Here is a 13,518-nt window from a genome sequence, read left to right as displayed (position 1 = left end):
ATTCTTAGCACAATGTGGAGAGGCTAGTAGTTCCGATACTTTTAAATTGCGCTTGTTTTCTTTATCTTTGTATGGTACTGCTTTTACATGGTTTACTTCTTTACCGGCAAATTCTATACATACTTGGGCTCAATTAGAACAAAGGTTTCAAGATTATTTCCATACTGGTGAAACTGAGTTTAGGTTATCTGATTTAACATCAGTTAAGCAAAAGTATAATGAATCTGTCATAGGTTTAGGGATGTTAAAAGCTGATATTATAGTTTAAACATAACTGATAGAGATTTGTCTGATCTTGCTTTTAATGGTTTAATTGCTCCTATTAAAGAAAGATTAGATGTTGGCCAACAATTTCTTGATGTTAGTCAACTCGTGCAAAAGGCACTAGCTCAGGAAAGCCGGGTTAAGGATAGCAAAAAATTTGTTAGACCATATGAGAAGAAGCCTAATGTTAATTCAATTGATTACCATGAGGCTAGTGATAGTGAAGGTGAGGGTGATCATGATATGTATGTTGCCTGCCGCCGAGCCGTGTGCGCCGCTGCCGATTCCTCCACCCGATTCGCTCGATTCTCTGAGCCGTTTCTTGAATTAGTTGAGGGGATTTGTTTCCCTTATCCTCCTCTATCTCTTCCCCCAAAAAACCGACTTTATCCCTTTGAATTCGACGCGAATTTGGATTCGTTTTCGAGTTTATGTCTCCACCAAACCCTAGGTTTTCCCGGCGCGATTCCTTGCGTTCCAAGCCTGATCTCTCTCTCCCGTCGCTATAAATAGAGTCCCCTCCCTCTCCTCTTTCGGCCGCCACCTCTCCCTCTCTATGCCATCGCTTGTAGCGCCGTCCCCGTGTTCGCCTTCTCTCTCCGCCACCGGCAGCTGCTCCAGCCGCCGTTTGCCGCCGCCTCAGCTGATGCCCTCCTGTGCCGCCACCTCTCTCGGCTCTGCAAGGTCAAGAGCAAGCCCGGCAGCCGATTCCCTTGCACCGAAGACCCAGGGAAGCCCGTCGTCGCCATCAACCCGAAGCTCGCCGTCGTGTTTTGATCTCCGGCGAGGCTCTGCTGCTCCTCCCGTCATCGCCAAGCTTCGCCGCCGCCTCCATTGGATTCGCAGCTGCGAAGTGAAGCCTGGCCACCCCTGCATTGTCGCCGAAGGTCGCCGAAACACTGTCGCCGCCGTGGACAGTACCTCGCCGCCATCCCGTTCTCGTCGCCGGCCATCTTCCATCGCTGTCCGTCATCACGTAAGTGTTGGTAAGAATTTCCATCGCCTTCTCTACCTCCCGGTGCCCTCCGTTTGCATTATTGTGTCGTGGTTCGCCGGCAACCGCCGCTCCTATGTCGTTCACCGGTGTAGTTTATCCCTAGGGTCTTAATCCAATATAATCCAATCCGTGGTTGGTCTAGCATTGTCATCTCCGTGTGTTGCTGCCGGAACGTTGTCATCATCCCTTCCTCTCCGATCGCTTTGGTTCGGTGAGACTTCTATTCGTTCTCTCTTTTCAATGGCATATTATTTCTTTTTAATATATGTCATCTACCAAATATAATCTAATATTTTCCGGAGGTTGTTTTAATCTTTTCTCTCAGTTATAAATCATTTATAAATGGTTTAATTAATTTGGAATAGTCTTTTCTTTAATAGGTTTAATTGGAATTAAATCTTGTAAAATTCGTAATTAATTTATATGAAATCGGAATGAGACCGTTCAAGTCTCATAATTCATCTAAAATCATGATCTACATATTTGTTTACTTTTATGTACTGTTTATTTGGTTTTTATTAGTCTTTTTCTTTGTTTTGCGTGTTAGCTTGTCGTTTCCGTCGTTGCGAAGGCAAGTCACACAGATCCTAAACACAATTCCTTTGAGCTTGTTGATCCTATATTTAAATTCTCTATTTATTTCAACTGTGCATTTATTTTCGAATGTCATCGGGTGGTGTGAACCTATTCCTTTGTTATGGCCAATTTGCATTGAATACCCTATTCCTTCATACCTTGGGTAACAAATTAATTAGCTTGAACCTTATATATTGGTTTGGTTCAGCTAATAGCTATATATATATATGTATGTATATATATATATGTATATATATATAAATGTATATATATATATATGTATATATATATATGTATATATATATATGTATATATATATATGTATATATATGTATATATGTATGTATATGTATATATGTATGTATGTGTATGTATATGTATGTTGTGTGTGTGTGTATGTATGTATGTATGTATATAATAATTGCTTAGCCATGCTTAGAAACATTAGCTCATTAATGGGATGAATCACACTACATTATTACTTATGGTTATATTTAATTGTAGCTCATGATGGTTAATCGTGTTATGATAATTAACTGATAATTAAAATTTGATTAATGGTGGGTTGTGAGCACATGGTTTTGAAGGTCGTGCTCATGACAATTAAGGACCGGTTTGCGAGCTACTGTTGTGAGACATTAACCGTACCAACTACAAGCCAGCGTGGGCAACGGCTTTACCTTTTGTATAGCATGGTTCTTTACGGGGTGCTAGACTGAGAAGCGGTGAGAAGTCCGTGGGGGTCGCTGGGGAGTCCATGCCTCTGGTTATATTTATAGAGGGGGTGATTATGATCCAGGAATGGTGCATTGTGGTGAGTTGTGTTGTGCAGAGGGTATTGTCACAACCTCTATTCGGGTACTTTCCAGTATCGCGACGCATGGTAGACATGATGTTGAGGCTGTGTCTTGTGGGTATAGTGGTACACCTCTGGCCAGAGTAAAACTATTCGAATAGCTGTGCCCGTGGTCATGGGCGGGTTGAGCAATGTTTTTCGTGATTAGTCTCACACCTCTCACAATAATTATTGATGCTATAACTGGTAATAATTTGTTTAGCTCCTGGTTTGGAGTTAGATCTGTACAGCCGGGTATGGTTGTTCAGAATGGTTGGGCCTGAGCAGCATGGGCGTGTTGTTCAGTGTTGATTAAAATTAATGATTAAATTAGTTTATTGTTTTACTACTCTTAAATGTTTATTAAATGCTGCTTTTGCAAATGAGCCTATATTATGCCATTCTTTGGTATCCTTGTGCACTTGCATATTTGCTATGTGGCTTGTTGAGTTGTCATATGCTCACTTTGCAATAATTAATCAACCTCAGTTGAAGAAAATGATCCAGAAGGAGAAGACGTTTGGCTTATACCCCAGTTGAGCTGCCTATGGGAGTGGAGCCGGAGCTTCGCTAGACCATTAATTTTGCTGTTGTTTTCTTTTCTTTTGTAAGTATGTAACGATGTTATTATGATGGATTTGTATATTAAATTGTCAGTTTGTGTGCCTCGGCTGATTCCGGGACGAGGGTTTTATGCACAAATAAGTTCGGAAATTGCTAGTGAGTTTCCGGGCGTGACACCAAGTGGTCATGGGACTAACAAAAACAAGCCTTTTGTTTGTTCTAATTTAATGCCGACTCCTCGTAAAGATCGGCAAAGTAGGATTAAGTATAGTTTTGATGTGGCCAAATATGATAAGATCTTTGATTATCTTTTGCAAGAAAAACAAATTAGATTACCTAAAGGTCATATTATATCATCTTAAGAAGAATTGAAACGTCAAGCTTATTGTAAATGGCATGATTCTCACTCTCATTCTACTATTGATTGCAATGTGTTTCGACAACAGGTTCAATCGGCTATAAATGAAGGACGATTGAAGTTTACCGATGGTTCCAAGATGAAGCTTGATCATGATCCTTTTCCGGTGAACATAATTAATTTTGATGATAAGAAGGTATTGATTCGGCCGGAGCAAGCCGAATCTACAAAGGGGAAAGGAATGGTCATTGGAGAGCCTAGGCCAAAAATGATGGTGCCAAAGAATCCGGAGGTTGGTGTTTGCAAGGAAAATAGGAGTGAAGCTTCAACTTCTAGAGTTCCTAAGAAGACTAAGGTGACCTTCAATATGCTTTTGGAGAAGTATGAGAAGCAAGGCGGTGAGAGAGATCGCAACAAAGGAAAAAGACCAAGATCACCTCCTAGGGAGCGATTTGGTCATTGACCAAGACGGTCGGAATCACCTCCATATCATCATTCTCAAGACATGTCATGGGGGCCTTACCCAATGCCGCCGCCGGGTTATCCTTATCCTTACTACATGCCATGGGGGGCAACAACGCCAATGTTCAATCATATGCCTCCAATGCAATTCAACCAAGGGTAGGGAGGACCAAGGAGGCCAATTCATGAGCATTTGTCTTCATCAAACAATGGTTGGTTTTATGGTAAGAACCGGGCCAATGGAGAAAAGCGGGAAGGAAAGCGCGTCAAGGTGAAGACTAGGACTTCGGAGGTGATTACCATCAAAGTGGGGTCTCATGATGTGCCAATACCTTCTGGAGATGAAGTTGGGGAGTCCTCAAGCAACAAATCTGAAGCCGGTACCAGCTCATCGAAGTCGGCCGATCTGACCAGGCCCTCTGGCCGGTCTAACCGCAGCCATACGGCCGGTCTGATCGCCAATCCAACAACGGTCTGTCCGACGCCTCAGGCCGGTCTGACCGCTGACCTAATGTCGGTCTGACCGGCACCTCCGGCCGGTCTCACCGGTGGTCTAAGTCCGGTCTGACCGGGCTCCAGCGCCAGTTTGACAGGAGGTTTGCAGGAAGCAATGTAGGGGCTTCCTCGTCTTCAAATAGACTTAACAGGGGGCACTATTTACCTCCTGGAACAAAGCAGAAACCTAGGTGGATGCCTGAGGATTTGACGGCTACTCCAAGGAGAAGGTTGCAACGTCTTCGGGCTCAAGAGATAAGAGAGAAAAAGGCCGAAGAACAAAGAGATAGGAGGTTCAATGAGTTGTGACCACCACCGGTATGGAGGAGTAAATTCGTAGAGAAGGAAGAACCAGTTGTTTTGCAAGAGGAAAAGGAAGAACAATCAGTTACTAAAGATGAAGCATCTCCAAAGGAAGACATGGAGGTCAACATGGCGTGTATGTTGCCTATGGAGTTTTGTGCTATGGATGAAGCTGAGGTTGCTCAATTTTCACTAGGTCCTAAAGATGCGGTTTTTGAGAAGCCGATGAGTCAAACCGTCATATGAAGCCTCTCTATCTCAAAGGTCATATAGATGGGAAGTCGGTCTCTAGGATGCTAGTGGATGGAGGTGCCGCCGTGAATTTGATGCCGTACTCGTTGTTCAAGAAGTTGGGCGTGGAGATGATGAGTTGAAGAAGACCAACATGATTCTCAATGGCTTCAATGGTGAACCAACGGAGGCGGAGGGTATCTTTTCGGCAGAACTTACCGTGGGGAACAAGACCTACCAACCGCTTTCTTCATCGTCGATGTGCAAGGTAACTACAATGTCATTTTGGGTCGTTGTTGGATCCATGCCAATTGTTGTGTGCCTTCTACCTTGCATCAATGTTTAATTCAATAGGACGGCGATGATGTTGAGATTGTTCAAGCGGATACATCGGCCGAGGTTGCAATGGCTGATGCTACTTTTGAGTGGCGCCATGGGAATATTCAATGCTTATCGGGGATGGATCTCTTTAGTTATGATTTTATTAGTATCTCCAATGGCAAATTTGTACCCATCTCTGTAAAGCCGGCTAGTTTAGCACGGCTAGGCCATATTAATTTATGCAATGACTAGAGAAGCTAATTTAGGGTGGTAGCAAAAGAGTGTGCAAGAATATTGGTCTACAAATAACGATATTGGTGAAACTTTTGAAGATTTTGATGAGGTAGAGAAGCTTGGACAAGGGTTTACATTGGCCGATCCATTGGAAAAAGTAGACATAGGTGATGGAACTAAGCCAAGGCCGACTTTTGTAAACAAAAAATATGAGATCCGGTTATAAGGTTAAAGTAATCGAGCTACTTATGGAGTATGTGGATTGGTTCGCATGGGAGTATCATGAGATGCCGGGACTTAGCCGTGATCTTGTTGAGCATCGGCTTCCAATCAAACCGAGTTTTAGGCCTTATAAACAACTACCTCGTCGTTTTAATCCTTTGCTATATGACCGAGTCAAAGAGGAGATTGATCGGTTGTTGAAGGCGGGGTTTATTAGGCCATGTCGTTATGCGGAGTGGGTTTCTAGCATAGTCCCGGTGGACAAGAAGGGGAGTGGTAAGATTAGAGTTTGCATAAACTTTAGAGATTTGAATAAAGCTTCTCCCAAAGATGAATATCCTATGCCTATAGCCGACATGATGATGAATGATGCCTCGGGTCATAAGGTGATTTGCTTTTTAGATGATAATGCCGGCTACAATCAAATCTTTATGGCGGAGGAGGATATGTACAGGACGGCTTTTACGTGCCCAGGATTTGTTGGGTTGTTTGAGTGGGTTGTCATGACTTTTAGATTGAAGAACGCCGGTGCAACATATCAAAGGGCAATGAATTTAATCTTCCATGATTTGCTAGGTATTATCTTAGAAATCTATATTAATGATATTGTTGTCAAATCGGATGGTATGGAGGGACATATAGCCGATTTGAGGTTGGCTTTTGAGAGGATGCGCCGGTATGGTTTGAAGATGAACCCACATAAATGTGCTTTAGGTGTGTCGGTGGGGAGGTTCTTAGGATTCATGGTGCATGAGAGAGGAGTTGAGATTGATCCTAAGAAGATTGAAAAGATTCGTTATTTCAAAGCGCCAACATGCAAGAATGAAGTTCAAAAGTTGCTAGGTAAGGTGAATTATTTGAGAAGATTTATTTCTAACCTAGCGGGTAAAATCGATGCTTTTGTCCCTATACTGCGCTTGAAAAAAGAAGCCGATTTTACTTGGGGGAGGGGGCAAAACAACAAGAGGTGTTTGAAGAGTTGAAGAAATATTTGTCTACTCCACTTGTGGTGCGGGCGCCTAAAGCCGGAAAGCCTTTTCGGTTATATATTGCCTCCGAAGACAAAGTCATTGGTGCCGTTTTGACGCAAGCGGAAGATGGCAAGGGATATATCATTACATATTTGAGCCAACGTCTTTTGGATGCCGAAACGAGGTATATCTTTATAGAGAGACTTTATCTATGCTTATACTATGCTTGTACCAAATTGAGGCATTATTTGTTATCTAGTACATGCATAGTTGCTTGTCAAGCCGATGCTATTAAACACATGTTGCAAAGGCCAATTCTAAGTGGGAGAATTGGCAAGTGGGCATATGCTTTGATTGAATATGATTTGGCTTATGAACCGTTGAAATCTATGAGAGGCCAAATTATATGTGATTTTATAGTAGACCATCATGTAGATATTGCTTATGAGGAAGAGGTTTGCTTAGTCGAAGTTATACCTTGGAAGATTTATTTTGATGGTTCTTCTTGCAAAGAGGGTCAAGTTATAAGGGTAGTTTTGTTTTCACCTAATGGCATGTGTTATGAGGCATCGGTTCGTTTAATCAAGCCGAATACAATGCTTTATTATTCGGCTTACAAGTGATGGAGTTGGTTGGAGCTAAGCATGTGGAAGCTTTTGGCATGAGGCCCAACAACGATATTATTGCCAATTTTGATAATTTTGCTATTAGACATATTGCTAGGCATGATAATTCTAGAGCAAATGATTTGGCACAACAAGCATCTGGCTATAATGTGAAGAAGGGATTATTTCTGGTATTAGAAGAGCCGGTGCTTGATTTTAAGTCTTTGTGCGAAATTGGCAAAACTTCAGACCAGGGGCGGTCTGACCGGCATTGCACGGCCGGTCTGACTGGCCACATGCCACCGGTCTGACAGTCCACCCCGAGCGGTCTGACCAGCCTTGCACGGCCGGTCTGACTGGTTCTGGACAGAGCGCTGGGGGCACGCTGTAATTGATTCAAAGGCCGAATTAATTGTAAATTCGGACATTTATGCCCAGGAAACAGAGGAAGATTGGAGAATTCCTTTGATTAGATATATGAACGATCCTACACGTAAGGTTAATCGGAAAATTCGGCGGCAGGCGTTCAAATACACATTGCTTGATGAAGTCTTATTGAAGTGTTTAGATGAAGATCAATCTAAAGTGGCTATGGGAGAAGTGCATGAAGGAATTTGTGGAACTCATCAATCGGCCCACAAGATGAATTGGTTGCTTAGGAGAGCGGGGTTCTATTGGTCGAGGATGATTGAAGATTGTTTCTAATACTATAGGGGATGCGAAGCTTGTCAATGGTTCGGCAATGTTCAGTTGGCGCTCGCCGCCGTGTTGAATCCTATCATCAAACCATGTCCGTTCCGAGGTTGGGTTTTGGATTTCATTGGTCAAATTTATCCTTCGTCATCAAAGGGGCATAGGTTCGTGCTAGTTGCTACGGATTACTTCACCAAGTGGGCCAAAGCCGTGCCGCTCAAGAACATGACTCATACGGAGGTAATTGACTTTATTTTGAAGCATATTATCCATTGATTCAGTATTCCGCAAACATTGACTACGGATCAAGGAGCTTCTTTTATGTCTAAGGAAGTGAAGAGCTTTGCCGAATCTTATGGTGTTAAATTGTTGAGTTCATCTCCTTACTACGCTCAGGCTAATGGACAAGTCGAGTCGAGTAATAAGACATTGTTGAAGCTAGTAAAGAAGAAGATTGAGGAACACCCAAAGAAGTGGCATGAGGTGCTTTCCGAAGCATTGTGGGTGCATAGGATATCTAAACATGGTGCCACCAAAGTCACTCCTTTTGAGTTGGTTTATGGTCAAGAAGCCGTTTTACCGATTGAGATAAATCTTGGTTCTCTTTGCTATATCAAGCAAAATGATTTATCAAGTGAAGATTACAAGACGTTGATGGGAGACAACTTTGATGAGATCATCGACAAGCGCTTGAAGGCTTTGGAAGAAATATAGAAAGAGAAGAAGAGCGTGGCCAAGGCGTACAACAAAAGGGTGAAAGCAAAGTTGTTTTAAGTTGAAGACTTGGTTTGGAAGACAATTTTGCCTTTGGGTACTCGATCTAGGGAGTTCGGTAAGTGGTCTCCTAGTTGGGAAGGTCCTTATCGAGTATGCGGCATTGTTCGAGGAAACGCGTATTTTTTGGAGACACTTCAAGGAGAGCGTTTCAGCGAGCAAGCAACGGGAAATACATGAAGAAATACTTCCTGAGCGTTTGGTAGGTACTATGGCCGGTAATTGGATTATCGCCCTAAGACCAAAAACATGTTCTATGCTTTTAGATTCACGTTGATCATCAAAAAGGCAGGGGGGCATGTGTTTATAACCAAATTTGGCACCTAGTGATAAAATAGGAAAAATTGCCAAAGTTTGGAAGTCCGCCGGTTTCCTCCGAGTGGGCCGGTTTGGCCGCCATGTGTTGGCCGGTCAGACCGCCAGTTGAAGGCCGGTCAAACCCGCGGTATGTGGCCAGTCTGACCGGCAGAGTCCGAGTCCTGGTCTGTTTCGCCGGGTCTCGAGGTTTCCTTGCTCGAGAAGGCATGTTTCAGGTTTCCTTTGGATTCTATCCCGAGTTAGACGTGGAGGAGGGCCTGTAGAGGGCAAGACCAACCCCTATATAAGGGACATGGCCGGTTCAATTGTAACTAACCAATCTACAATCAATCAATCAAATCGTTTTTCATATTGCTTTTAGTTTTCTCTTAGTTTGTCCATCTTTGTCGATTTGCGCCATAAATCGTCCGCTGCCGCTGCGAGAGTGCGACACCTCTTTGTAGGTTTGTCCTGAAAACCTTCCGTTTTACCCACGAAACGGGTAGTTATTTAGAATCGGCTCTGCTAGCCGGTTTAGTTATCAAAACCCATCTTGGTTTAGCTTTTTCTAGATTGAGGTGGTTGGCGACTCTAGGATCACTGCAAGGCGTTTAGGTGCTGCGATCGTGCTTGTCAACTTGTCACAAAAAGTTGCCAACAGCCACCTCACCAGTTCGTCGCCTACCGCCGCCGCCGTAGCATAGCGCGAGCGAGAAACCCTAACCCTAGAAGAGGAGGGGAGAGGGGAAGGGAAAGATCTCACCAGGCAAAAGGTGACCACCGGAAGACAGCTGCCGGAGGAAAGAGCGCCCATCATCGGACTTGGACGGGACGAGGCCCGCCGCCGCTGGATCTGGGCGGGACGAGGCCCACATCGCCGCCCACTCGTCGTCGTCGTCGTCGAGGTCGGCGCCTCCTTGTCGTTGTCGCGGTCGGCGCCGCTGCGGAGGGGCAGCCCGCGGAGGAGGCAGCCCGAGCGTCAGGGTCAGCGCCCACTCGTCGTCGTCGTCGGGGCCGCGTCAGCGGCGGAGGAGGAGGAGGAGGAGGAGTGGGTGGATGTTATTTATATGGCGGCGAGCCAACGACGAAGGGGACGGGTGGAGGCTTATCTGAATTGGATCGGCTAGGGTTAGGGAACTAGTGGTGTTGAAGCAATCGCTGATGCAATTTTACAAAAGTACCCATGGTGTATCTGGAGTTAGCACTAAAATTATGTGGAAAAAATGGTCATTTCATGTTGAAATTTAGGTCTTCCTCCCGCCGCACTGAAAGAAGGGGAAAATATTAGGGGAGGGAGAGGTGGAGGAAAGATGAAATATTTTGAAGTGGTGAGGAGGCAAAATTTTTATTGCAAATTTTGAATCGAATTTTATGGCACTAAATCAGCTCGTATGAAAAAGTTGTAAAAAACAAAGTTGTAGAACTCATTTAGATCTACCATTTTTTTTGGTCATTTCTTCATCCGAGTTTGATTGAACTATATAAAATTTGAATTTCAAATTATGACAACTTCAAACAATATTTTTAAATACTAAATGATTTCAAATGAAAAAGTCATCAACAACAAAGTTGTATAAATCATCAATATCTACAACTTTTGTTTTTGTCATTTCACCATATGACTTTGTTTCAATAATTTGAATTTGAATTTCAAATTTAGACAACTTCAAACAACATTTTCAAATACTAAATGATTTCAACTGAAAAAGTCATCAATAACAAAGTTGTATAACTTATCAAGATTTACAACTTTTGTTTTGGTCACTTTTCTATATGTATTTGTTTGAATAGTATGAATTTGAAATTCAAATTATGACAACTTCAAACAACATTTACAAGTACTAAATGATTTCAACTCAAAAAGTCATCAACAACAAAGTGGTATAACACATCAAGATCTATAATTTTTATTTGGATCATTTCTTCATCTGACAAAGCGATTTGTAAGAGATGACCAAAATAAAAATTATAGATCTTGATGAGCTATACCACTTTGTTGTTGATGAGTTTTCCATTTGAAATAATTTAGTACTTGTAAATGTTGTTCGAAGTTGTCATAATTTGAAATTCAAATTCAAATTATTGAAACAAAGTCATCTAGCAAAATGACCAAAACAAAAGTTGTACATATTGATGAGTTATACAACTTTGTTGTTGATGACTTTTTCAGTTGAAATCATTTATTACATAAAAATGTTATTTGAAGTTGTCATAATTTGAAATTTAAATTTTATATAGGTTAATCAAACTCAAATGGAAAAATAACCAAAATAAGATAGGTATATCTCAATAAGTTATACAACTTTGTTTTTGACAATTGTTTCAAAAAAGTTCATTTATTATGATAAAATTCGATTCGAAGGTTACTGGCCAGCCCTTTTGCTCATCCCTCTCCGAGAAGTCCATTTTTCCTCCCTCCTTTCAATTAATTTCAAAATGTTAAACCTTCGAATCAAATTTTATCTTACTAAATGAACTTATGTGAAAAGGTTGTCAGAAACAAAGTTGTATAACTTATTGAGATCTACCAATTTTATTTTGGTTATTTCTCCATCTGAGTTTAGTTGACCTATATAAAATTTTAATTTCAAATTAGGACAACTTCAAACAACATTTTCAAATAATAAACGATTTCAACTGAAAAAGTCATCAACAACAAAATTGTATAAATCATCAATATCTACAACTTTTGTTTTGGTCATTTTGCTATATGACTCTGTTTCAATGATTCGAATTTGAATTTCAAATTATGACAAGTGCAAACAACATTTTCAAATACTAAATAATTTCAACTGAAAAAGTCATCAACAACAAAGTTATATAAATCATCAATATTTACAACTTTTGTTTTGGTCATTTTGCTATATGACTCTATTTCAATAATTTGAATTTGAATTTCAAATTATAACAACTTCAAACAACATTTTCAAATACTAAATGATTTCAACTGAAAAAGTCATCAACAACAAAGTTGTACAAACCATCAATATCTACAACTTTTATTTTGGTCATTTTGGTATATGACTATGTTTCAATAATTTGAATTTGAATTTCAAATTATAACAACTGCAAACAACATTTTCAAATACTAAATGATTTCAACTGAATAAGTCATCAACATCAAAGTTGTATATAACTCATCAATATCTATAATTTTTATTTTGGTCATTTCTTCATCCGATAAAGTGATAGTAACATTGTTCATAAAATTTACATCTCTCTTATATGATTTTGAAGTATTTAAATCACGACGAAATTGCTATAACGTCACAGGTTTTGGGCCGGTTTAATTAGCAAAATTAGAGACTGTCACGGATTATGGGCCTTGTATCCATAGTTGCATATCCGTGATGATCTCTAAAAACATCACGAAAATTTTGTCACGGATTAAATATATTCTTGTAGTGGAGATTACCTTTGTTTGTTGTGTATCCCACTAATTTGTTAGAGGTAGACGGTAGCTGGTGACAACCCTGAATCCCGTCCTAGTAATCCTCCACGTTTGGGTACATCATAGAGCTATAGCAGGAACCATGCTGGCAGACCAGTAGGGGTCTGTGCCCGAAGCAATAGATAGGAAATTACCTTTAACTTAGCTTAGATAATTAAAACATATAGAAAATCCTTTCTAGCCTAGCCAGCCTACCAACAGTTGTTATCCTTGGACTGCCTTAGCCTTAGATAGATTAGACATGTTCCCTGAGTTCGATATCCTTTTGGGGTCACCGAAGGTGATGTGCTACAGCAGTATTCCGTGCGCTTGTGGATTTATCTATGGTCATAAGAAATACCAACGACAAGTTCATTGGCGATGCTTTTACAGTGGCGGTGCATGCTACAACTGGGATGGCTCAATTGGACCTTATGGCCAGATTTCAGTGTCCTAGTGAGCAAGGTGAAGAGCATATGAAGTGATCGTTGGAGAGGTGCTAGTAATAGCGATGGTTGGAGCGCAACACTGGATTTGGGGCCTGAGTGTCATTGGATCAAATGTGTGTGTGCTGGGAGTTGTTCGTGCAAAGACAAATGACGTTGGTTTTTCTATGCTTCCTTTGGACGGTGTCGGCGAGCAAAGGAACTAAGGTCGAGAGATACCGCATCTGTTGAATTGGGGTGGCGAAGGATTCAATTGTAAGTGGATGGAATTCTAATGAAGGGTTTCAAGAATTCGGGCTGCTCTCAGGATCGTCATAGTGCGGTTTTGTGAAGCTAAAGCAAGATGAAAATACTTTTGAAGCTTAATCTTCTAGTTTTGTGTATTCGTGTATTCACTTCGTTGTTCCTCAATCATGAGGGTTGGATTCTAAGTATTTCTA

The sequence above is a fragment of the Oryza sativa genome, chromosome 6 (genome assembly GCF_034140825.1).
Source record: "Oryza sativa Japonica Group chromosome 6, ASM3414082v1".
Classification (NCBI taxonomy): domain Eukaryota; kingdom Viridiplantae; phylum Streptophyta; class Magnoliopsida; order Poales; family Poaceae; genus Oryza; species Oryza sativa.
The sequence above is the reverse complement of the archived record's forward strand: the minus strand, read 5'-3'. Positions refer to the sequence as shown.